General features: G+C 33.4%; 1 protein-coding gene across 2 annotated transcripts in view; it reads left to right on the top strand.

The window, feature by feature from the left end:
- The first annotated feature begins 2,636 nt into the window (after positions 1–2,636).
- The window catches only part of pxb, a 173,087-nt gene continuing 148,611 nt past the window's right edge, over positions 2,637–27,112 (top strand). For both annotated transcript variants that reach the window (XM_069037454.1, XM_069037452.1), the window contains exon 1: positions 2,637–2,935. The gene's annotated coding sequence lies outside the window, so the exon portion shown is untranslated. The remainder of the gene's footprint in view (positions 2,936–27,112) is intronic.

Here is a 27,112-nt window from a genome sequence, read left to right as displayed (position 1 = left end):
TGCTTTGGCTTAATGTTGATTCCTCATAAACACGTCCATTCGCTTTATGTCTTACTCTTTCCGCCTCGACACTGCAACATCCTCGATTTTGCCAAACACAAAACACAATCTATCGATCAACCCTCCCTAGATTATCCCTTCGCAAATAAGCACTGGCACGCTGTTGCTTCCCTGATTAATTATTATTGTTATCAGTTGAATTATTAATAATTATAAATAATAATCATTGATCCGGGTTATCAAAGTTTATTTTCACCACACACTACCTAATTAATGGGTTTATATAAATGTAATTATTTAAACCAGTGAATTGATAAATAATTCATTCATGTTTACAGTCTAGTTTTTATTTAGTCCCGATTACATTTTTTTAAATTGTCCCGACTCTTTTCAAAGATAAAACATTACTTACTAATTATAAAGTTACTACAGTAGTAGTCTCTTGCTCTTGTAAAATTTCTATTGAAATTCAAACAGTTTTTAAAACTATAATTTATTTTATTTACTTACGTTACCGAACACCGTGCAGTAATAAACATTTTACCGTATGCCACGCAGCGAAGTAAATGAAGGAACAAATTAGACCATATTAAACAGTCTAAATGATATTGATTCTTTGTCTGAAGGCAGATCATGGCCAAAAGAAACTGATTTTGTCTACGCATACTTCACAAAATGTGAATTTTACTGTATACGAAGTTGCTAAGGCGTTGCTATGATTTTAAAAGCAATCAACACCTTTTCTAGTTTGAACTGAATTGAAAAATGTGTCAATTTTAAAACATTCTGAGTGGTTGTAAACAATTTTTTTCGCAGCAAGTGGGATACTACGTTATTGTCGCAGTTATGTAGATACACAAACTCGTTGTACAGGCTTCACATGCGCGCAGGAATAATTTCTATATCGCACTTGTTGGGTAAATAACCATTTTCAAATCACGTGATTAATGTTCTGCATACATGTTAATAAAAAGTGTAATAATCTAAGAGAGATTCGATGATGTTGTTCGTGGCCAAGGTAGTAAAACTGTAATTTATTTATAAACCAATTTGTTTTCATGTGTGCCAACCCCGGCAGGTAGCTCGTAATTTATTTTGTTTCTTCTTTGAGGACATGGAAAATGATTAAGTATTTTGCTGATATGACAAAACATTATACGTAATTTTGCTTATCATAGTTAGCATGCAAAAAATCGTGTTGTTTGACGAATAATAAAAATGTTAATTTGCATTTAAAATAAATTCAATTTTACACATGCAAGACTTGTTTACGTTGGAATTTATTAGTCAGTTTTTAATCTCGACATAAAAAAAGTTTAGGCAAAGTAGTAAATATTATGTGCCGAAAAATCTACGACAGGGGACAAAATTAGAACTTGCAGAACTCAGTTTTGTTTTAATTTATTGTTTAGTAAAATTTTCACTAACGTTAAAAGTAGCTCTGACATTGTGTTTCTCGATGTTTCTTCGACACTTTATTAAATAGTTAGTAGAAACTTAAATTAAATAAAATGTAGGGAATGAGATCATTTCTTTATTTTTCTCTTTTTTCCATAAGAATCCGTAAGACATTTTTCGGTCAGTACTTTCAAATTAGGTTAGAATTTTGCTAATGTCAAAATAGCTCATGAAACACTTCCACAAGTGCAAGAACAGATCAATACTCATGAGTCATGATTTACTGTTTACAAATAAACAGTTCATTTTGTTCATAAATTGTTTATCTGTAACTTTGGAGACATTCAGGATTAGACCACTTCAGAAAATTATTTCTCTGTCTATACTTAGTTTATGTACCTTCTACTGATAAGGTAGCTTAAATGTTATTATCTTGTGTCACCCCTAAATAAGTGAGCTATCTAGGAGTGAAGTCCTGTCAAAATCCATTCAATATTTAAGGCTGCAGAGTTACATTAACATACAAATAAACATACCGAAATACATTGCTTTTCTTGCTTGAGTAGTCGAATAATACGATTCTAAAAACTCTGAAGTATTGGAAGTCTCGTTTAATAAAATAATCTGTGCTTTCTGAAACTAGTAGCTTTTTATTAAGTTCTAATAATATGAAACTGATCTTCGAAGATAAATAAGATTGCTTTATTTTTCAATTTGAACAGGTGATATCAATTTTAGACATATGTACATATTTCATTTTTTCTACTTACGATAAAACCTTTGTATTTATCATTATTTAACTGTGATATATGAAATTACAATCTGGAATAACACTTTTCCTTTTACTAAGTAAAAATTTCGGGTCATCAAAACCTTATATAAATGTCTTGTTTTGGCATAAATTCCTTTAGTTAGTGCTGAAGATTGTAATTCCAGCGTCGTATTCGACTGTTGGGATCCCTTTCGCTAAGTGGAACCACCAGGAGCATTATCCGGAAAAAGCTTTCGGCGGTGATGTTCTTGCTTATCCTGTAGGTGTCACGAGTAAATCCCCCGTTTCTATTAGGTTTTCTCCGTTTTAATCAGCATAAATTCAGCTCGCCTAGTCGTACAAACAACTCCATATAATATAATAACTCTAGGCCTCGTGCCCACGGCTCTCCTCAATGAAGGGCGCAAAATCTGTCCGAACCTCCATATAGCACTACGTTCGTCGGCTAGTTCACATCCATCTGCGCCGGCCGACGAGGTGCGCTTTCAAGCTCGCTTCCAGCAGGAGAACTCGCGGATTTATTCAGTTGATAGCAGACGCTTGTCTTGCGTGCATGCACCACCCACGAAGCAGACTTGCTCGCGATCCACGTTGTGCTCAAGACACTAACGAACGCCGTTCCATGACATTTTGACTGACACACCACGAGTGCGTCTGACAGGTGCATTACCACCAGTGAGTGACTTGTGAAGCTCTGAATGAACCAAACTACTACTCGGCGTGACACCGACGACGGTGTCTTAATGGGACTGGGTCTTTAAAAAGGTATCCTTAAAGATTTTCCCGATTGTAATGCATTTTAGATCGTCGCTTCGCAGATCCTTCACCACCGACTAGTATCCCGCAGCGGTTCCAGCTCCTTGCCAACATTTTTTCTCTTTGATTTTTACCATCACCTCCTAAACGAAATGGCTTGACCGCCCGACCGGACCCAAAAACCACTATCCCAAGAGTTCACTCGATTCAGCTCTGTAAACAGGAAATAATTAACTTTTATTTACAGAAGATCTTATCCGCATGTGTATTAATTCTAAGGTTGTTAGGAGGATTTAAGCATGAAAAATCACCTGCATGCAACAATTAATTATGTGAGACGTTACTCCATACCGATACGTAAATATTGATTTCTCGTTTAATTTTGAAATGTGTATAAGCTCTATATCCTACAATAAAGCGTCAGTTTGCGGAACATCGTTCAAATTAGTTCAAATTGAACCGGAATGAAGAATGAAGATAATTCATTCGTCAAATTTAATCAATAGTTCAATTAAATATTTGGGCATGATTTTTTATTTATCTTCTTTTTAATTTAAAACCTTGACAATCAACTTTGTCAACTAAATACAAATGACTAATTAAATTTTCGTGCAAAATTCTAAACGGGATATTTTCAAACAAAACGAATACAAACTAGTGACATTGTCACACCTGCTCTACGATGTGGGTGTAATTTAGCCCAAGGAGTTTCGTACAAATTTCATTCACACCAAAGTCAGCTCAAACCTGGCATATACGATCCTCACTCTTTACGACCTTATCAGATCTGTTTATAAATAAAAAATTGATAGGAATATAAGATTCGTCCAGTTGGTTAGACGACCCACACACCGTACATGCTGAATTATTGACGAGGAGAGACAGCTATTTTCTAGGCAGATAACCCCGTTGAATATTAAATCAGCCAATTCCCTCCGCCCCCGCAACTCTTTTTCTTGTTGCCGGTAAACTTGATTTAAATTTTTCTAACATCCAACGGAATTTGTACGGTTTGCAAGCTTCAAGGAGAATAAATTAATAAAACATGGTAACGTTTATTAAGTTGTATCACAATAAGGTTCACGAGAGACAAGTGTATAATGTGTGAATGTTCATTTTGTTTTGTTCAAGTTGTGCAATTTTGCTTGTAGTGATAATTTTATACAGTCCAGTTCAAGAAAGTTCTGATCGAGAGCGGCTGTGAACAACAAAAAATTTGAAATCTTATGGGTTAATTTGCATAATCCAACCATAAGTGTCATCAGAGTTGTTATGAACAAACTGTCGTAAAATAACGAATAGGGGTATGAAAATAATAGTCACTCATAAGTCATAATAGTTATTTACGATGTAAGTATCGTAACGTTTCATATTACGATACGAGATGGGAAAATACGTCATTGAATTGAACACGAGTCCCCATGACGCGCATCTAGAACGTAATGTTTACAGCGCTACCGTGACAACGGTACGTTTACACAGCCGAATTAAGCGAGATTTGGGACACACTCCGTGCTGTGTCCATGTCGGTGGAAATCCAGATTTGTCAGAAATGATATGTGCTGCGATGACGTTCTAACATTTGTAAATAAAAGTAACTTAGAAGAAGAGTTGTCAGAAAATCATAAACTTTTAGATATCCTTTATACTACAGCAGTGGCAACTTGAGAATGCGAAAGATGTTCACTACATCAAAGAGAATAAAGTGTTTCTGGAGAAATGCATTACAACACAGTAAAAATGGAAGAGTAAATTTTAGCTAGAGGTAAATTTACATTGTAGTGTAAGTGTATATGAATTTTGATCGGATAGTTATTAATTATATTATTAAATAATGGTATTGTATGAGTGGTGCATCTTTCCCTTTACTTTAGAAGCTTATTGAAAGAAAGAAATGTCAGCTCTAATTTTAAGTTCTTTTCCTACTCTGTATTGGGAAGAGACAACCGAATTAAAATGGTCTTATGATCGTGTAAATTTGTACTTGTGTGATTTTGTGCTTTTGCTGGGAATGAAAGCATATTTTGTATTCCGGTGTGGTTATACTATGTTAAAACTGATTCAACTTGTGTAAACCGTTGTTATAAAAATGTTTATATTAAAATTTTAGTTATTGACAGGTTTCATGTTTATTGAAATGGATGAGATTATTCTGCTGTGGTTAATAAAATATTAGCTGCGTAGATGAACCAACATATTATTTCATCATTCATTGAATAAAAAAAGAAGTATCGACACAAACAAAAACAACATTCTACAAAATAGAAATTTTGTTTCAATGCCTGATACGCTTTTATTGCACATATTCGATCAGCAGTTTGAACAGAAAATGATGGAATATTTTATAGGGGTGAAAATATAATAAGATTTTTGCTTCACTGAAATCAGTTTCTCACACTTTGATAAGCTTTAGATGTGGAAGTGTTTACTGTGAGTGCAAGAGTTTGGAATAATGGATTTTTTTTCCGTTGCGCTTTTCGGAAAGGTCAATTTTATTTTTTAAAAGAAACATTTTTTCAATCATATTGCGTCCCACACTATGACGCCCAAATGGCACTCCCCCAGTTTTTGCAGATTTGGATATATTACCAAATTCTGATGTATGCCCACATACATATATGACCTTTAGACTGACAGTTCCTGGGGTATCGACCATTTTTAAAGGTGACAACAGAATTTAATTTGAAAACATTTAAATATCAAAATTCAGTTCACATCCATGGACAGAAATCAAAATTTGATAAAATGACAAAAAATGAAGAAGTGGCTTTTTTTTTGTAACCAGACTTGAAACACCTTAAATCCTAGGAGTTGAAATGTCCATAGGCAGCTCGACCGAGCCAAATGTAAGGTCATTTGAAGCATTTTTTACGATTTATTTATCAATAATTACACGAAATACATAATTAAATTATTCCTATTAAAAAAAAGCATCTAAAAAGCGAAACAACGAGATTATTATTCAATATTTAACTGGTGCCACTGTGGTGTTACACGAGTAGTCCAGGTGCATGGGTGACAGAACCCTCAAGTACTAATAATATTGGAACAAGAGAAATAGGAATTACTGGTGCCTTAATGACAGCAAAAAAAAAGTTTATGTCCGATTTTTTTTTGTAACCCGCTTGAAGATAATATACTCGTAGTATGTATTTATCATTCAGAGTAGAAAATCTTTTTGTGCTTTGCCCAGTTGTCGACCTCGACTTCATCTCGGTGTTCAATTTCTGGGCTTAGCACAAAAAGACTCACTTCTACTCTTAATGATATAATCTACTATTCTTTTAAAAGAAACGAAGTTAATCTGTCCGATTTTTTTGAAAAATTGAACTGGAAAGAAAATATTTTCATTATTCCAAACTTTTGGCGCATAGTAAAACCTTGTATTCCAAATTATTAATCTAATTGTAATATGCTTTACATAATTTATGAAACAATGATCAGAAAATATTTAAATTGGATTTGTGAAAAAACGACATCGATAGCCACACGAACGTGCTACGGACAGACCTTATCAAATATCTAGAAAAATGAAAAATCATTTATTAAAGGCATGTTCCAACTTTCCTGTAAAATTAATGTGTCGCACTCGTGGTCGGCTACTGATTCCAATCTTGGTCCGGCACGTACACAAAACACTAAAACAGACATTGCAGGACCTTTGGAAATGTTGAACTCAATCTGCAAAACCAATTTGCACCAGTGCTACCAGAATATCTCCACGAATAAAATACATTTATGTTATCCGTCTAATTAAACAGTCTTACTAGTCTCCCGTGACCACTTCCCCTGTAGATTTCCAACACTGCATCATTCGTCATCTATGGAGCATGAAATTGTGCAAGTTGCATCATCTGTTTGTCCGTCAGTAGTTACTTTTCACTGCACCTATCTCAGTTTTTTGAAGAATGCGTCTGCAGGAAGGGAGATTACGACAGCTGTCATAAAACTTCCCCTCAGACACACCCCTGCACGTGTCTCCACAATAAACCAGCGAAATTATAAGCCCCGCTCCGTAAAAATAAGGTGCAACATATTGCCCATTATGAATTATAGTTTTTTATCCCGTGTCGAAACGCAGCGGGATCTTTTGTTGCTAGTTGCGGAATTGTGGAAAATCAACAAAGCCAATGAAATGGTCTTAATTCGATAAATTTGGGTTCCACTATAGGACTTTGATTTCTGGCAACAATGGAGATGATTGGGGTGGGCGATCGAAAATCGCGATAACATTGCGATTATAATAATTATCGAGCTTAGAGTGTTATCGCCGTGCACGAGTAACAATCTAACGTGATAAGAGCATATATCATAGTCTGTCACTTATCCACACGACATTTTAACATCAATTTAGCTTGTTAAGTATGGAAGGACGCAGTGTTAACAAGGTATAGTACAACCAATGAAGTCGACTTGAATTATGCATGGAAGCAATTCTTCCTTTTCTTGTTTATCGCGTTTGATCGTCACAACTTCGACGACACATGCATGACACTGGGTAATTTCAGCCACTGTTCTTTCCGAGTAAATAATTTTGGGGGCTCAGGCGATGCACGAGGGGCTGATAAGGTTCGCCCGCGGAGGCCGTTATTAAATTTAAAATCATGGGATATTTGAATCGAAGCTGTCGAGGAGGAAGGTGTCGTGATATGGAAGCCACCAAATACATCTGCTGATTCATCCGGTCGCAGCCTGTAATCTCACCCTCTACCTCGGCCATTCATGCGACACGCGCGCCCTTTTGTCAACGTGCTCTAATGGTGGGTTAGCGCCCAACTACACGATTCGGACCTTATTTTATGTTCGTAATATTGTTGGATATACCATTATAATACTTACATTTTCCTTCCGAATGGACAGAACTGCTAACGCACGCTTTCGCCCTTCTTGCACCGATTCACTGGAACATGTTATTAAATTTAAACTGCCGGGGTCTAGCTTAAAAAATGAGGGTCCAAAAATATTGAAGGTTATTGAAGAATATGTACAAAGTTATCAAAAGGGAAGAGGATAACAATAAAAAGTTTGAAATAAAATCCCAGTTCATAAAATTATCATCATATATTCTAACTAATCGATACAAAAATGAAAAAAAAAATCCTAATTGGTCCTATGTGTTCTTTCTAAAAATAACCAGAACCATTTACAATTTTAAATAATAAAAACTAAACCTTTTTGGAGAACATTTAGATTTTTAAATTTTAACTATTATAAAATCGACGCAAATTCACGAATTTGTTTGTAAATCATACAAAACTGGAACATTTCGCGGCGCGTTTTTGAACATCTCTCATCTCTAAACTCTAATAACTACAATACGATTTGTAAAAAAAAATGTACTCTACAAAAGAAATTCTATATGATTTTGCTAAATCTTCCCTAGGTATGATACAAAAGCTAACTAAAGTCCAAAAATGTAATTTTCCAATACAAATTGTTAACACAATTCCCTGAGGAGTGAGAGTGTCGTCTAAGAGCAGAATGTGAAACTACAGTTGAATATGGAAAGGAAAAGATAATATAAAACAAGACGAAAATGAATTCGACATCACATTACATAGTCAAAGCTCGAAGAAATATTACTAGCAAAAAATGCACAAAGGGCCACCGTTGAAATTTAATGCGGAGAATAACATAGAAAATCAATGGATTGCTAAAGTAAATACTTCTGATATTGAAACTTAAATTGTACCTACAATTCTCCCAAATAGAGCAGATTATACACCCGAAGCAATTTTAGTGGTTTTTCTGAACGCTTTTGGTGTAATGGTTAATCTAGGCACCGAGTGCTGGAGTCAAATTTCCATGATTATTAGGAATGGTGCATTGAAAGCGTGTCGTGCATTTTACCTCTGAAATTCCCCGACCAATCGTGAGATAATATGGGACTAGTTTTTTGTCGGGACCTTCATGAAGTCATTAAAGGCAGCTGTACTAACAAGACGTAGTAAAAAGCACCCGCAAGCTCGTCGTCCTTTTTTATTGACCCGAATATCAGAAACTCACCTTAATATAGTTATTTAAAAAATACAATTTCGTTAATGATGGGGTGCTCTTGATGCGGAGGTAATGGACGTAACGACCTGCTCTAGCTTTCCTATCTACATCGTCGAATTATAAAAGTGAAAACCTGTCTAGGAAAAAGTGGAATCGACCTATCGACACTCCTAGTGCTAGGAATGACCGCAAGTTCTTGACGAACGGAAGCAATTTTCTAGAGCGTTAGCTTCGTGCAAATGCACGCTCAAAACGCTTTACATGTCTCGAGACAATTTCCGAGTTTTCACTAGGAAAGCCCTCGACTGCACTATAACTCTTCAGAGTTTAGAGGATGCGTTGCCCAGATTACAGCGAATCTGCAGGTACAGATAACGTTGAAATTTTAGTTAGGACTGAATAGCAATGCGCCCTGTTTTAATTACGCCATATTATCTCTTTTGAGAGTGGATGCAGTTTACTTTTGCGACGGAGCTCTGCTAATTTATCTTTAAATGCAAACCTCGCGGGGCTTTTTCATAACTGATAAATAACTTTTGTTGGTATTAAAATCTTGCTGGAATTAACGCCCCAAAAAGATTGTATGAAAAATAGCCACATCTGGGTTGATAAAGGATTTTTAATGAAGTAACTTTATTAGACCTAAATTATTTACGAACTTTGGAAAGCGTGTTCTGCACATGGCGGAAACTTAATTAACAATTAAATTTTACATTTCAATATAAACGTTTAAAGTTAATTAAATGCAGGGTTTTTTCGTTAAAATTCAACGAAATTAAAATAATAAACAAAATTAACATTCGTTTCAGTCGAAGATTAAATGTGCAGTCATAAAATACTACGGATTTGCTCGATCCAATTTAAAAATGTATAAAATGTTTATAAGTATATTTTTAATGTATCGGTCTAGGAAGGCGTAATTACAAGATTAAAAAAATATCTCTATAAAACAAAGTGATCGCATTAGATAGGTGTCCATAATTAAAGGTTCCACTGTACTTACGTTCAAGGTAAATTAGTCAGTTACCAACTGGAGGTCAGTTTTTTAGTCCAGCTGAATAGTACCTTCTACAGTCTTGCTACTACCTGTTTGAGATAGACAGTAAAAAGGCTTCTGTGAAAAGCCGTTTGCCTTTAATCATTGATACATTTAATTACAAATAGGTGAATTTTGTCTTTACCTATTCTTAAATTGTAAATTAATTTGTAAAAGTTTTAAAAAGATCAATTATTATTAATTAGCAAATTTGAAAACATTCTTATAACAACTGCATTTCAGATGCAATATGCGCGCAAAATATTTTGGTAAAGCAAAAAAAATGAAAACTTAGTTATTTCTGCAATATGTATATGTGTAAAATACTGTTTTTTTACATGTGGGAAGTTTACACCCACATGTAATGAAACGGCTTTGTATACGATGGTGAAAGTGTTAATGAAGCACTGCCAAATATTTTACCAAAAATTTATTTTGTGTTGTCTGTCCAAATCCAAGTGTGTTAAAGTGTGAAATAAAGTTCCCCAAATTGTAAAATAAACTACTTTATTTCACATTATAGAGAAAATATCCATTTTAGACTTATTTTGTGGGTTAAAAACCAACTTTTTTTAATAGTGGTACAAGAAATAAATTTATGATTTCGAAAATGGATTATTTAATATGTATGTACAGTTGCGGAATTAAAATTTCGGGCACTATTGTCAATGTCATGATATAAACTCTAAAACAACCTTTACGTTAATAACCTTATTTTTTACTCTTGTCGTGTTTTTGTCTTTTTCGCATTCAAAAATTGTCATTTGTGGCATAATAACGGGTAGGCAACATATCAAAGATGATTTAATGTCAGTCATGATGACAGTAGAAGGTGCTTTACACAGATTTTGTTGAAGTGACAGAAAAATAGTGCCCGAAATTTTAATTCCGCAACTGTACTTTCACAGTAATCCCACTAGTGCCGTAATTACTGCTTTCATTTGCTTTCATTCCGTGAAATTCAAATATGGCAGCAATCTAATTGGATAAAATGTTCGAAGGAAACAAACAAATTAATTTAACACATCAATTAGTATCAATATTGTTGTGTTACTCTGGTGGATTCAGTTTTTATAATAATGAAGACATAAAAAATAATTGGCAGTGGTAACTAATTGCCTTATTAGTATTTTCTCACTTAAGTAAAAATATTTTATAATTTTGGTTACAAAAGCCTTCTTAAAACAAACTTCATATCTTTTTTCATCTTGAAGAAAAAAATTATTATAGTAAGACATATGTAGTAAGTAGCGGAATGACTCACAACAAAAATAATTAGGGAAAATCGAAGCTGTGTCAAATTCATGCTAACAGGATGTTTATATTATTTGTTTGACGTTATTTTGAGGAACGGTATTTCAGCGTATTCCATCGAAAAATATTTTCTAAATTCTAAAAACACTTTTAAGAGTTTTCTATTTTAGCAAAAAAATATCAAGTTCGTGTGTATAGAGTACTTTTACCTGAGAAATTGTTTATTTACCAATTTTTCACATAAACAAAAAAAATGGAAACTTTTCAGTCGCCAACATCTACAAAAATACCCATAACATTTCATAGTAAGGAAGCGAAGACAGGTGTTCCACTAACGTTGGCACCGTCAGAGCGATAAATTAACTGAGTTAACAAACTAGATGTTTAAGGTGTAAGAGCACTTCTGTTATGGTGAAAGAACTAATCGGAAGCAATACCTAAAAGAGCATGTTAGAAATTCTTGACAAAAGTAGTTACGTTTTTTGTTGTGTTGACAACTTCGTTAAAGCTGATCAGAAAATCACATACTCGTATTTAACAAGAAATAACATGGCAAGCTAGAAGCTATCAATGGCAAGATTAATATGTGCAAAGAAACTCTTAACTTTTGAAGAAACTGTGAATGGGAACATGTGTAAAAATGTATTAAACTATTTTTTTCTACAAACAGAATTAAAATGATATTTTTTTACTTACTTAGGGCTTAAAATTACAAACTGGAAATTATTGTCAATGTGATCTTATTTTTTCAAAATTGAGTTTTTAAAAGAACAAGACATTCATTCAAAGAGCATATTGTAATATTATGCATTTTTCTATTAATTTCTACTTTTATATAGATATTAAAATAAAATATCTAAACTCGAGTTCATTACTATCCGTCCATTAGATAAAAAGTAAGATTGGCAGAGTTACCTTTTACATAGTACTTTCTGCTTTATATGTATGGTTGGCAACTTTGATCTTTGTTTACTGGGACTTTCAACCAAGTTTTGAATGTTTCAGAGATATTGCATTTATCTTTACATGCTCTAATTTACGTTACGTTTTATATAAAAATTCTTTCAATTTCCCGTTTGTACTCTCATTTGCGCTATTTAATGTTTGGAACGTTGACATATTTGTCTTCACAACACAACTTACACCACTCAACTTTGTAAAATTTACACTAGGGAGTGGACAAATAATAATGATCCCAGATATGATGTTATTAGATAAAGGTTAGTCATGGAGATCTGACAGTTTCGTCTGTGTAAATTTCAGTTTCGTTAGCGTAAATGTGGATTTCTAAAATTAGGTTATGTTATTTCCAACTTGAGGTTAAGATTCGTGACAGAAACATAAACTTTGTTGCTAGTTTAAAATCAGGTGTATTTTCTAAATTGAAATTAGCTCGGTTTAATTGATAGTTACTGTTGCAAGAAACTGGTTTTTGGAATTTTGATTTTTTTTATGACAGACATTAAAATAAATTGGGAAACAGGACAACATCTTCGGATATTGTGGCAGAAAAAATCGTTCAGTCAGTTTTTCCAACGTGAGAAAACAATTCGTGGTCAACCCTTATCCAAGAACATCGCGAATGTGAAAACTATTTGAATATGTTTCGTTGCATTGAGTTGGCAATGTTGATATCACGCCATCGCTGAGCGCTGACTAAAGTCCATTCAAGAATCAAAAAACCACCACCTGTTGCTTTAGGTTGGTAAAATTTAAAATACCCTAGGTAGATATTTTTTCATACTATTTTGGTTACTATAAATTGTGACATTTATTTGATTCAAAATAAAATTAAATTGCTTTGAATTTCGTTCATATTGTTTTTATTAGCAGCACTTTTCATTTATTTATTGGTTCTTATTATTTTTACTTAAACATGCCCAGAAAAACAAGACACTTAATAAACATTTAACCTCAAAATTACAAGTCTCACCAAATTTTACACTAGACGCGTTGGTGGTTTTTTGATTTTTGAATGGACTTTAGTTCAAGTTCAGTGTTCCGTCTTTCGTATGGGTAAGTAAGGTTAAGTTGGCAAATTTTACTTTACAATTATTAATTGAAGCTGTTTGTAGAATACATTTTGTATGCGACATTATCACTCTCGTGCTATCAACGGACATTTTTCCATTGTTACATGTTGATATCACTTGCTGTTTCAGTTTAGTAGTTTTGAGTTTCTTAATTTGGCAATTTACCTTTCCGCAACAAATTGACAAATTCAAATTATTATCTATCATTTCCGACAAATCAAAGAAAATATGTAGTCCCATTCGAATTCCGAGGTAACCATGTTTTACACCATGAGTCCTTGTTTGTTTTTGATGTTTCACGAAATATATTTTTTTTTTACCATAACCTCAATTTCTTGTTTGAAATTTTTTTAACTAAAATGTGCTTATACTCTAAATACTGGTTATGAATTTGTGTATACAGTCTGCTACAATATATTAAAATGACACTGACAGCACGGATGTCGTTGAAAACGACTATATATAAAAACAATTCTGATGGTCAATAAATGTCAAAAATGTCAACTTCACAATACACCGGGAAAACTAAGACTTTGTTGAAAACCAAAAGAAATATAGGACAAAAAACAAATTTCATTCAATACTATAACCATTTAAAATGCTTAAAATGTACATCTAGAATATTTTTTATTTGTGGCGAATTTATGTCATAAAAGACATTTGAAACGGCAGGTGCATTATATCAAGAACAAACTTAATAGAAGACTATGACACAAATTTAACGTGTCTCGAGTTCCACAAGAACAAAACGTAAAACAAACCATTTTGTAGAAAAATGCTGGAAAATAATCGTTGCAGCGGTCTAGTTGTCGGAAATTCCTTATGCAAATGTAGTCGTAATGTAAGCAAGTATGTAGAACATTAAGTTTAGAAAAGCACATTTCAACTGGTTGTGACGTGCACTTTTTGGAAAAGTTTTGTTCCTAAGTTAAGTTTGAACGTGTTAAACGGCACATTGTCTAGTCTAGGTCGGGCCGTGATGCGGTTACTGCAAACAGACACGATCATTACAGAGTGATGTACTCGTAGTTGGTACTCTATTCAATTTTGCAGATGCATTGAGGGATGCGCAACGGTCGTTTTGCTAAAGCCGCCGCTAACTTAGCCTATTTGAGTTCAACCTAACTTTAGGTATCGCACTATCTGTCATATTTAGGTAACTGGATGAAACTCTCGGCTCGGCGAGCTTCCTTCTTTTTGTGCGTTATTAAAAGTGGCGTAATGAATGCTGAGGACATAAACTTCACACATCGGAGCTGATAAACCGCGGTCGAGTGACTTATGTGTCGCCTTTAATAAAACATGAGAAATGACGTGTCTGTTAATAAACCGACCGTTCACTAACAGAGCGTGTAATTCACGACCAGTGACGTCAGATCAAACACAACTGTACTGATGGGGGTGGCGCTGTTTTAACTTACGATCACAATAAGGCACCGACGGAAGCTCCCTCCGCACTCATAAACTATAGATGGCTTGTCTCCGTTGGCAACATACACACGAACAACAATCTGTGAAAACCCGATAGCTTTCCAAGTTCGTGGAGGCGGTCCAGGCTGTAGATCTTCTGCCTATTTTCTCCTGATTGAATTGGATTTTCGTAAGATGCACGCACAATCATGCTAACAGCCGACAAATATAACTGATGAAAGGGCAGTTCCGCCGACTTGCTACACTCCTGTTACGTTGGTAGTATTTTTCAAACGATGACTGTTGGTCATCGTTTGAAAAATACTGTTCAAAAACTAGACGCAATTAGTATACGAGTAAATGTATTATTTCATCGTAGTTGGCTGCGATTTACGGTATACGTACAAATTTGCTGCCTCTTTTGGATTTGGAAATTTCACATTTGACAGCTCACGGTTTTCACTTTACAGTTTTCATTGTTTATCATTATCACTTTTCAAAGTGTTAATTAAGGTGTTATAAGTTAGGCAGCTACAGAAGTTTTTCAAGATTATCTCATCCAGGACATTAAATACTGTAAACATTCTGTCTACACCTAAATATGAATGCTTCCTTATTTTAGCAACAATAAAAATGGTTTATTCCTTGAAATGTTTTATTAATAAAATGTAATATTCGACAATGATCAGTGGAGTTATTCGGTATTGGCCGACAAACACGAATACCCAACAAAATATGTCAATTTTCTAAATCAAGAAACTTCTTGGCCCATATTAAAAATGTAATCAACAGATTTGTTCAGGGTGGAAGAACAAATAAAGGAAAAACCACTGGAAGGCCTCCAGAATCTGAGAAAGCTGTTGAGGATTAAAGAATGACTAGACCGCAATATTGCAAACATTTTGCAATATTTATATTTAAATGTTTGTATGTATTAATAATTAATTATAATTATTATACAATATGTCCACGGATTAAGTTACAAAAAGGTATGATTGACAAAAAATGTTTGAATTTGAATGTCATATTTGGCTTGAAACTAAATTTTGTAGAAACAGTTTTTTGTTTGTTTACAAACCAATTTTCGGACGACCATATGAGAAATTGTTGTTTCTGGATATTTTTCGTTACATTTATTGATCACCTCACGATAGGAAAGATCGTCAGTCCCATAATATTGAATTAAGTATGTTCTCTCTTGTAGAGTTAACATTATAAGAAGAAGTTTATCAACACTTACATCGTTTTAATGTGTAGTTCAAATTTTCGAAATAAATGTGAATAAAAAAAGAATTGTAACAGCCATCCCAAAAATGAAAACTGCTTTAGGAGCCTGAAAACAAGCAGATCACTTTATAAGGAGTGACTTTTTCTGAAAAATTACAAAAAAAATGTTTCCTGCTTTGTAACTCAATCAGTGGATATACTGTATACAAATATATAAATTGAACATTTTTTCTTTGAAAACATTACATTTGTTTTAGTGCTATTTCTTGATTTTGTCATTTCGTCAACAGAGGAAATTTATTGTGGGGCGATTTGATCTTGATTATATTCATTAGATTTTTTTTTTACTTTTACTTAACGCGTTTTATTTTTGGGCAACCAATTGATCAATTAACCTTTAGGATGGTGTAGTTACGCTATGCATTGTACGTGGTAAATTTCACAACTTACTACGAAACACTTATAAGAACCTTGTTTTTACTCACTCTTCGTCATCGGTAACAACAAATAGATCTGTTACTCTTGGTGGCAAATTTTTTGGTTTGCATTAAAATTTCATTTCTGATAGAAGTTTTGCATTTTACTTGTTCTGTCAATGTTCCACATCTGACCATTTCACTCTTGTTTTATGTTTGGGTGTAAGTGTATATTTCTTCGTTTGTTAGTAGGTACTCTTCTGTAGTTTTAAACGAGAACTGATTTTGACAGAACTTTTACTGTTGGATAGCTCATTTATCCAGGAGTGACACAAGATACATAACATCACGTTATCTTATCAGTAAAGCTTGTTTGACACGATGCTAAATTTTGTAGAAAATTTGTTAGAAAATGAGAGAGACCCTCGATCAGGATCATAGTCTGTTTTTGTCAGATCCTGATCGTTCATTGGTCCTCTCTCATTTTCTAACAAATTTTCTACAAAATTTAGCATCGTGTCATACAGCCTTTAGAAGTACGAAGACTAAGTAGAGACAGAGTCCTAAGTACAGTATCTTGCATCTAAGGGTGGTGGATATATACAGAATATCAGAATAACAAGTAAACAATTTACAACTTTCTATTGGAAAACATTGAATCGTCGCTATAAATTTGTTCTTGCACTTGTCGAGGGGTTTCGCGAGGATGGAGTTTCATCATAAATATTTTGTCACACTCGTATATCATCTCATTCCTGTTCTCATTCTGAATTTCTTCAATTGAAACAATAAATTGTAAAATATGTATAACCACACAGAACATTTTCTCATTAGCTAGATTCTAACGTAAGTTACAGATATTGGGCAGGTAAAGTAAAAGTAAACCCAATAAAGAAAAAATACGAATATTGTTAGTAGAAATTGGTTAAATACACGAACTCAATTTTTTACTATTTTTAGACACCCTTAAGCTATTATGAAATAATTACGTGCACGACAACAGAATTTTGGTTTGTATGGAAACAAAAATACCCAAATTATTGTATTTTTTCTACACAGTGTTGTAATAGATTAGATTTAGATAAATAGAAAAATAACCACTTTTTTATTGTGAAATTGTTCATTTGGTTAACCAATAGTATGGGGTGTTTTTTAAATTTCACCTCAAAGTTGGCGTTGAAGAGTCGATTATGAACGCACCACTCGTCAGTCTGCAAAATAAAACCACAAACAACGTAAAAACTGAGGTTAGCTTTAAACAGCTGATTCGTGATCTGTAATCCATGGTGCGTTTACAATCGACTCTTCAACGCATACTTTGAGGTGAATTTTAAAAAACACACGATAGAATAGTACAAAATGTATAGTAGCGTGTGGTGCAGAGAAAACGATGGACAATTTGCAAATCTAACAATAAGAATTTTAAACAAGAACCTTTTCATTTTGATAAAGTACTTCTTGAAATGGAAAGATGAAAATACTTTATGCTAGTTGCTTATAAAGCTGTTCTATATGTAAAAGAGCGGGGGACTTGTGCAGTGCAACATTAGAAAGGGATTGATATAACCCACGCCAACACATACCAAATAAAAATCTTTTCTATGTACTTTGCTAAGCTTGACTTACCTAATCAAAAATTAATACCATATGAAATAAAAAAATATTGTATAAGAATTAAATTAACATTTGTTACAAAGAAAACAACAAAATTTCAAATTCCCTTTTTGTGATAATAAATGTTATCAGAAATTAGAAAAGGAATACATTTTTGTACATTTGGCGGGTAGGTATTCGAAAAATAATAAAACTGCAAATGCACTTATTATATGTAACAGTCAGATTCAATTTTGATTTCAATTTATTTCAAAATAAATATCCATAAAGAATAATAAACTGATAATATTAAATGGAAATGCAACTGTTATTTTATGTTTTAAAATGTACTAAGACATTCACCATCCACGGCCACCATTAAATTGGTTACAACAGAAAAAAAACTGTATAATTTATTCTGTTGTTTTGAAAACATCGTTCACACAATAAAGTTTTATCCAACATTTTATTTCAGTGTTTAAATATTAACAATTATTTACCCCAAAGTTGGGAAAAGCTTTTAGAGCATGAAACAAAACAGAGACTGGGGAAGCTTAATATGTTTTGTTTTTTTATATTGTCTGCCTATCGGGTTTTGTTAAAACAAATGCGAAAAAATAATTCTGCATGAACACTAATTTTTACAAATACATGAACGTTTACACAATGAAACATTAAGCAATACTATAAATTTGATTTTTTAACTTATTAATTTGTTTGTTGATCAATTATCTTATGACAACTTATATACAAAAAATTATGTGTGAGGCAAACAAACACACAAATCGCATACCCCGGTGAAATAATTTTTTAGAACATAATTATTTTATGCATGAACGGAAACCGCCAAAAGTTTATGATTATATCTCTCATCAATTTTTTGATTACTTCTCAGAAAAGTTTTTAAGAGAAGTTTAAAAAACTTCTAACGAGACCAAGATTAAACGAATTTAGTTGGTTATATTTAATTCTAAATCGATAACACAAAAAGCCTTCTACAACATAATCAAATACGGTTGCTAGAATTGCAGATGTATGATGTAAGCAATTTTTGCCTTCTATTGTGGTGTACCTGCAGAATTGAAAGCATTACGTCAAAGGTTAGCATGTATGAACAACCTGTTAACAATGCGGTAATGCCTTTGGTAACGTTGAATCCGTTTACCATCAAAGGAATTGATTAGGGCTAGTTACATTGTAATTCTAACAGAAGATACGACTGTCATAAACTTGTTAGCAACATTATCAACTCAAAAAGCTTATTACACTTTAGTATGTTGCAAGGATTTTCACGGTTTAATAATTATTATAAATTTATTGCAGCTTGTTGTAAACGCGCACGAATTTGGGACGACACGGTTAAAAACGATCTTCGAATGCGAAATAATAAATAAGGGTTGGGAGGAAAAGGTAGGGGGCAATGTTAAAAGGGAGTGTCACTTTTAGTAACTGTCAGTGGGACAGGTGGTCTGACAATATAGTTAGTTTCGCTGGTTGGTTTTAGGGGTGCGGACCGGAATTACAAAATACGCATTTATTGAATTTATTACGCCATATGCGGTCTATGTTTATTGAAATGTTGAGGTGACATCGATTTATCAATTACAGAATTTGGTTTTTGCACGACGAGTCTCTGTGTAATCAAAATGTTCTCGCTTTTTACGAAATATCGGTTTAAATTGTTAACTACATTTCCATTAATTTGAATCAACTTGCATGGATTCAATCATAACCAACTAAACTCCCCTCGATAACGCGAGAGACTGTTAATTAGGAATAAATAATGCCAATGGAAACTGTTTTAATTCTGATTGATTGCAGCACGGAAAGTAAATTAACGCATTCCATAAAATTGCAAAAAATTTGGCTGCCGCTCTTTCAAAACTGTTTGCATGCAATTCCGTTAACTGTCATTAACATGCTTTTAAATGCAAAATGTGTAGAAAAAAGTTGCCGAATTCTTAGTTATTTCTATAATGTTGTAATTTCAACATTTTGTAACATAGAAATATTTAGGCACATCTGGCTTCTTTTAATAACATTCCAAAAATTTCTTACGACGTGAAAAACACTCTCAAACAAATTCCATGTTACGATTTAGTTCCCCGAAAAAATATTGTATTTCACGTAATAAATAGTACATAAAAGAAAATTTCATTACATTTCAAAATTTCACTGTGTTATTTGATAATTTCCTCTTAACATGTGATTACAGTAAACGTGGAAAATATTTTGGACCCGTTAGATCTCTTTAAAAAATTCTATTTCTGGCAAAAGGAGCAAAGGAAAATGTTATTTCCCGTAAAAATTGCAAGTCTCGTTTAAAACGCTTCCAAAAAAATACATCCTACGAATTAAAAATTTCCTTTTAAAACATCATTGATATAAACTTAAAAATATTTGGGGACACGTTAGGGTCCTTTTGAATAGTAGGTATATTTCATGTGAAAATGACAAAATAAAATTTGTTTCCCCACAAAAATAAATCGTGATTGTGATTACTATCAACGTAAATAACTATTGAAATCTTTAGGTTACCTTTTAAAATTCTATTTCACGTAGAAATGGCAAAGGCAAATTTTATTTCCCACAAAAACTGAAAGAATCCGGTTTCAAAATTGTATTTTAAAATATGATTTTTAAATTAATATCAACGTAGAAATACATACATATTTTGGAAGCCTTAAGATTTTTCTAAAAATTATATTTCAAGTGAAAAAAGCGAAATAATTATTATTTTCCGTGAAAATTGCGAACATCACCATTAAAACCTTTCCACAAAAATTTCACCGCATGATTTGAATTTTTTATAAATGTCGTTACTTTCAACGTAGAAAAATGTTGTATCCATTGAGTTCCTTTTAAATAGTCCGTTTCATGCAAAAATGGCAAAAGAAAATGTTTTTCTCAGTAAAAATAGCAAAAAACACGTTAAAAAATTTGTTAGGTTAAAATACTATCAACGCAGAAATATTCCCACAAAAAATGTTTCCAAAAAATTCCATCGCACAATTTGAGATTTCGTTTTAAAATGTGACTACCTACAAAATAATGTGGACAAATTAATCCAGATAAACAACGGTTTATTATTTAAAAATAAACGCCAACACTTCTCATTAACAGAACTTCATGTAATTTCACATTTACTGGAGAAGCACATATTTCTCATTTTAACAAAATTAAAGCTAATTTATTTTAGTAAAATGTTTTGGTTAAAATCACTGTAATTTTGCGAACGTTTACGCTTTTTTGAAGATGCTCAGTTACCGTCAATTACACGGTAATTTACCTTTATGAATGATTATTAAAATTAGCGAGACAAGAAGTGAAATATGCATAGACACTTATTTATACATATAATTACGAATTTACTTATCTAAAATTAATCTAACGTTTACAGGAATATGTACATGTAAGTATGTATATTCAAATTTTATGGAGTTACATATATTGGAATAAAAAATTAACTTCGTTTAACGATAATGTGGTGAATCAAATTTTACAAAATACAAAATTAAAACAAATTAAAAAATTTGCATACCTAATTATATTTTTATATTTTTAGTCATACATTTTAAGGACAAGAATAAATAGATGTGTGAATGGTTTTAAAAGTAGTGTATAGGAGTACCAGACTTGCGTGCAACTATATTACAAATTATTTCCCTTTTGTATGTCATTATACAGACCAGTAATTTATGACAATTGCAAAAAGGGAAGTTCACCACAATTATTTTTTAAATCAAGATATTTTTAAAATTGCTGAAAGTCATGAACAGTTTCATTTACTCAATAACATGAAACGCAACAGGAAACTTAAACAATTTCTCATAATATTCACAATTCCACAACACGTCTCAGTCTTTGACGAAAGTTTAGGAAACTAATTTACAAGCAATTTCAGAAGTGTGCTTTGCCTAAAATTGAAAATTAAATTTAATTTGTAATCGTTGCAATTTTTTTTCGACATTCCCCACTCTTTGTTTATCGATTTATGGTTTTATTGTTGCGTCAAGTGCAATTTTAATTAGCAATTTATGTTAGGCTGTATCTATAAAATGACAAATTGGTGTCAACAATTATCATTGTTATCGACAAATTTATGTATAACAATTTAGAAGAACGACACGCGGAAATGTCACGCTTATTCCAAAACAATTAACGTGAATTATTATTATTATTATGAAAACCTCCGTAATTGATATCACATTGCTGCGTACAACACTTGCCGCATTTGCCCGAAATATCGGAGGTATAATTTTGATAAATGACACTTCAATTTCCCGAAACACGGCAGCATTTATTAAATGTTTATAAAACACATTTATCAAACATCCAAATTTTATGATGAAAGCGTCGCTTTAGATTGAAACACATTGTGGCGGATTTATGCTTCCATCCAATTTTTTTTGTGGTTACTTCTGCACTGTCATTTCGATTACGGTCCTGTTGGGGCGTTTAAGACGTTTAAGATAAAAATCTGGCCACCAAATCCGCTTCGTGTCGCCTCAATTATGAAAAATTTCCTGAATCGTCTTTAAAAGGTTTGAAGGCGAACGCCGTATCGTGTTTCAAACAAACCGCAGGTCAGGTTGTCTTGAAACATCGAAAACTGACTGAGTCAACCGAGAGCTTTCGTCGTGCAGTATCAGTTAACGCGATTAGAGCTTTTGTCATACAAATGTGGCGCTCGTAGAGGAGCGACGCCCTCTGGTACTCCATTGTTACGTAATTTCATTCGGTTTTTTATTTGGCTTTCGGTAATTGGCCACCCTGCCTAAACAAACCGAGGGGCGCTTTATTATTTGTCTAATTAACGGATTTCACCGACGATTTGCATCTTTTACGAATTTGCCCACTTCACCTTACGCCTCGCAAATATTTGACGCATAAAGCGAGCTTTCAAACAAATCGCAAGAAAGACGGCGTAATTTCAACTGATGATATCTGAAATTGTTTCGCCACCGGGTGTCAAGGACGAGACAACAGAGACGCATCCGAATTTAGTGAAATGTTTGAGCTTTAGACAATCGCCTAAAAGCTCCGGTTAAGATGTTCACGTAACAGTTAATTTCGGGTTGTCGGAGCTTCCGGTTGTTGTAGTGGAAAATGGATTTTTAAGCGACGGTTTTACAAATATTTTAAGCACAGACAAAGAGTTCTCGCGGTTATCCGTCCCCTATAGCTTCGACCGTCATCTGGTCGTGACACCGTCATATTGCATTCGAACTGTGATCGGCAAAGCCATCAATACTGCCAGATTTGCACTCGACCGCTCTAGTTAGATAGCACCTTCATTTTCATAGCCCCTGAAAGGGATCAAACTAGATTAATATCTATAAATTGTTGTATGTACATATAATAATGTGCTGGTGGTGGTTCTCATGTTGGATTACGTCTGAATAGAAGTACAGAACTGGCAATAACAAAGACGATTTATTATTATTAAATGCACGTTCATTAAAAATGAAATAAAACAATTCGTATTAAACGTACCGGATTAATGATTTGAATATCGAAGTGGTTAAAACACGGGATCTAATTTTTTTTTAAATGTTATTGTAAATGTAGGGGAACTGTTTGATAAGACATTTTTCCAGTTTGATGAAAGAATGATTTCAAATTTTGTTGGTAAAACTTTAATGTACATGTGTCACAGTCTTTTTGAATGATAACATTTGGGATTTTTTCAAAAATCCTGGTTTTGTCATACGACTACAACACATTTTGTATACGTAAACGTTTTTAATTTAAAATATTTGAAACGAGCATTTCGCGTTCCTAAAACAAACCGCGAATTCCAATTTTGCGGCCGCTGCTTGCTCTTAACGACGGCCGTTAAAGTAAACGTCATTTTAATATTTGATAGATGATAGACTGTCGTTTAAATTTTTCGGGTATCAAATTAGAAACCGCAGAATTTATAATAGGTATATACAGCAACCTGTTCTAAATTTAGTGTGTGGAGCTTACTTTTAAAAATTAATGCAGCACAAAATACTACAGCTGTCCCAAAATTCGCCAAACAATTCAACGGTACTCTGTTAACTAATGTTAGATCACGAAAAAAAGAGAAAAAACTCCATCGCATCTACTTTCTAAAAGTTACATTTTTGACCTCATTTATTTTGATTATTGGAAAATCTTTTCACGATTCGTTCTTTATATGCTAGTGGGACAATTTACAATAATATGTTATAATCGGATTTGCAACTAATTATTCACTGTGTCATTTGCAGCATTTCCAAGAAATGTGTGTCTAATTTACGTAAAAAATATCTGGCAACATTGCTTCCGAATTCACCTATAAATTATTTCAAAGTAGGTGAATCAAAATAAAAGAGAATCTTGCGTCAATAATGTCTTCTTCATTTCAAGATCTACCTTACCTTAATTTCCATTCTCTTTTACCTTCTTCCTTCCGATCCATATTTATTAAGTATTTTTATTCTTGCTTGTGGCTTTATTCGAGTGTTTTTTTCTTCTTTACGTTTCATTAAGATGTTCTCAATCAATAATCAATCGATAGTGTTTAAGAATACGTGGGAGGATTGAGGCAATTAATTTGCTTTCCAAGAAAAATTGTAGAATTCCCTGTTCATTTTTGCCTAGTTTATATTATGGTCATACATCACACAAAACTACCAATGATCTTCCAATTTTCTCCAAGAGAGAATGCTTCTTTCATTTCAGTCGTAAAATTGATTAAAACCCACTCAGCCACTGTATTTGTATTTATTAGCATCCCTTTTATCAGACCTTTGAAATTTATGACAGTTCGTTAAATGGATTAAGTGATGCATAAATTACAACAGTTACAGATCCACAAAATTTAACTTTGTGAATGGGGTTTTAAATAATTTATGTTAAAATGTTTGGTAGCTGCCTACAGAATCTTTAACTAGGACCTTCTTTTTTTCTGCCACGTAAGAACTGGAAATAACTTGACAAAAACTAAAATACTCAATATCTGAAATATTTTACCTTTAATCAAATAGCACAAAGAGTAACTTTTGTATTTTTTTTTATTTCACTTGTTATCGAAATAAACTTACGCGAATATCCTTGAGTAGCACTTATTCCCGCGACACGTTGAGCTTTTGTTACAATAAATAATACTTAACGTAACTTCCAGTTAGAAAGTTGGCCTTTTGTGGTAAGTTTACTTAAATTATTTATACAGAAGTCAATTAGTGCTTTGCTGTGGAAGATTATGTCCACTGGGAAATTAAAACTTTATAAAGGAGAGTCAGATTTTAAGATCAAAATTCACGTTAGCACAAAAACACAGAAAATAGTGTTTTCAAAGTTGAAATTTATAGAAAAAAGTACATACATTTTTGCAGTTGGACTTGAAGTGATCTGTGATATTTATTTTGAGTGGATTTTTTATGAGCATGTATTGAGACAGCGTGTCTGATAAGTCGTCGCTTTGCACACACATGTGATCATTATTTATTTAAATGTATTCCGGTTCTGGCCCCGACCAGAAATACTCCGTGTAAGGTAAATCAACTGGACCATATCTCATCGCAACCCGATCCTCCATACGTTGAAACACCGCACACATTCGTACAATGCGAAACACGAAAATATAATCTCGTTTATTGTAAATCATATTCAATTTCCATGTATGAATTTCAAGTTGACTTTAATGGTTTCACCTCTTTAATTTTTCATAAATCCTAAAGAGCACAGGGTGGACCGACAGGGGTTGCAGCTCGCAAAATCTAGTTACCGGAGATTGAATACGCCGCCGTGATTGGCAAGGGAACTGTCAGGTTTTATCATGGTTTGGCAGCACTTCGCACTGCTTATAGCCTTTATTATTCTCCACAACTGAAAAATATTGATTTTGCATATGAATGTCGAGCCCTCCTTTTTATTCCGATTGCTGATTCCGCTTCGCCGATTGCTCCCAGATGAAATAACCGCCTCCACACTTCACCGACTAATTCTTTCTTGGGAAAATCTTAAAAAGGAAAAGTGCGACTACACTGGAAATATTCGCATGGCAAGATTAAACTTCAAATTCCAATTTGACGCCAAACAAGACGACTCACGTCAGTTTCACTTGCCGCTCTCCATTTCTTAACAGAAATTACAAGAAGCACTTTACTAAAAGTAAATGTGGACGGCACAACTGTCAAACTGTGGGAGGATTATGCACAACTTCTGGTTCTACTAGTGCGTTTGTTACAATTATTATTGCTTGGTCCCATCTGTTCAGACCCCAACTTCGCCATGAATCAAAACGGTTTTTCTGAAACTGTTTCTCCGAATCCCACCAATACCAAACTTCAATTCGCTGGTAAGATGACGTCGATGGAAACCCTTTTCATCATCACTAACATCTTATTATCTGCGTTGTCAGCGGTAGATGATGTCGGCAGGACACAGTGAAACCCTGTGTGTCAATCACACCTATTTGACCATTTTTAAATATTTATAACCACTCCCACTTTCTACGTCAATGCAAACACTTTGCGCCACACTCCGCCAACTTTCCTTTATTGATTTTATCTAGCTAAGTGCCCGAGAGAATAACAAGGAGTGAGCTCTTTTAGTAATTAGACAATAGAACAGCAACTGAGAGGCTGTACTTTTGTATTTGGCTTCTTGTTGGCTCCAAACTCAGTTTCGTTTCAAATGAAACTTGAATACTTTTTTAATGCCATTGTGAAAAAGTGTTACAGAAACTGGCCTATTTTACCTTATTTGGCCTCAGGACCCTCTCGATTTTCACACACAGGATGTCACACTGTACGTGTGACTTGATAACGAATGACTATTTCAACTTTAAATAATTTTTTAACAATTTCACTTCAAAATTCTCTCTCTCTCTTTCTCTCTCTCTCGCGATGACGTACAAAAATTGAAGAAGCATTTTTGGTAAAACAGATCTATTACAACGATATATTATAGAAGATGACCATCACACGCGTTGTTGGTCAGTTAGATGACAGAATGGTCACTTACGTAACAAGTATCCAAAAGTGATCCTTTACTGAACAAGTAGGCATATTTCACCACGAGCGTTAGCGAGTACACAAACCATTACACTATCGTTTAAAGGACAAAAAAATCAATAATTTAGAAACAGCATCATACTCGTAATTTTACGACGAATACTACACACTAGGAAGCATTTCAATGTTCAATAACGTAACAACTGATTTATCCTTTTTTTTATGTACGTCGTATCTAGGGTACTAAAAAG

Source organism: Tenebrio molitor, chromosome 2 (genome assembly GCF_963966145.1).
Source record: "Tenebrio molitor chromosome 2, icTenMoli1.1, whole genome shotgun sequence".
Classification (NCBI taxonomy): domain Eukaryota; kingdom Metazoa; phylum Arthropoda; class Insecta; order Coleoptera; family Tenebrionidae; genus Tenebrio; species Tenebrio molitor.
Note: the sequence above shows the minus strand (reverse complement) of the source record. Positions and strands in the feature narration are given on the sequence as shown.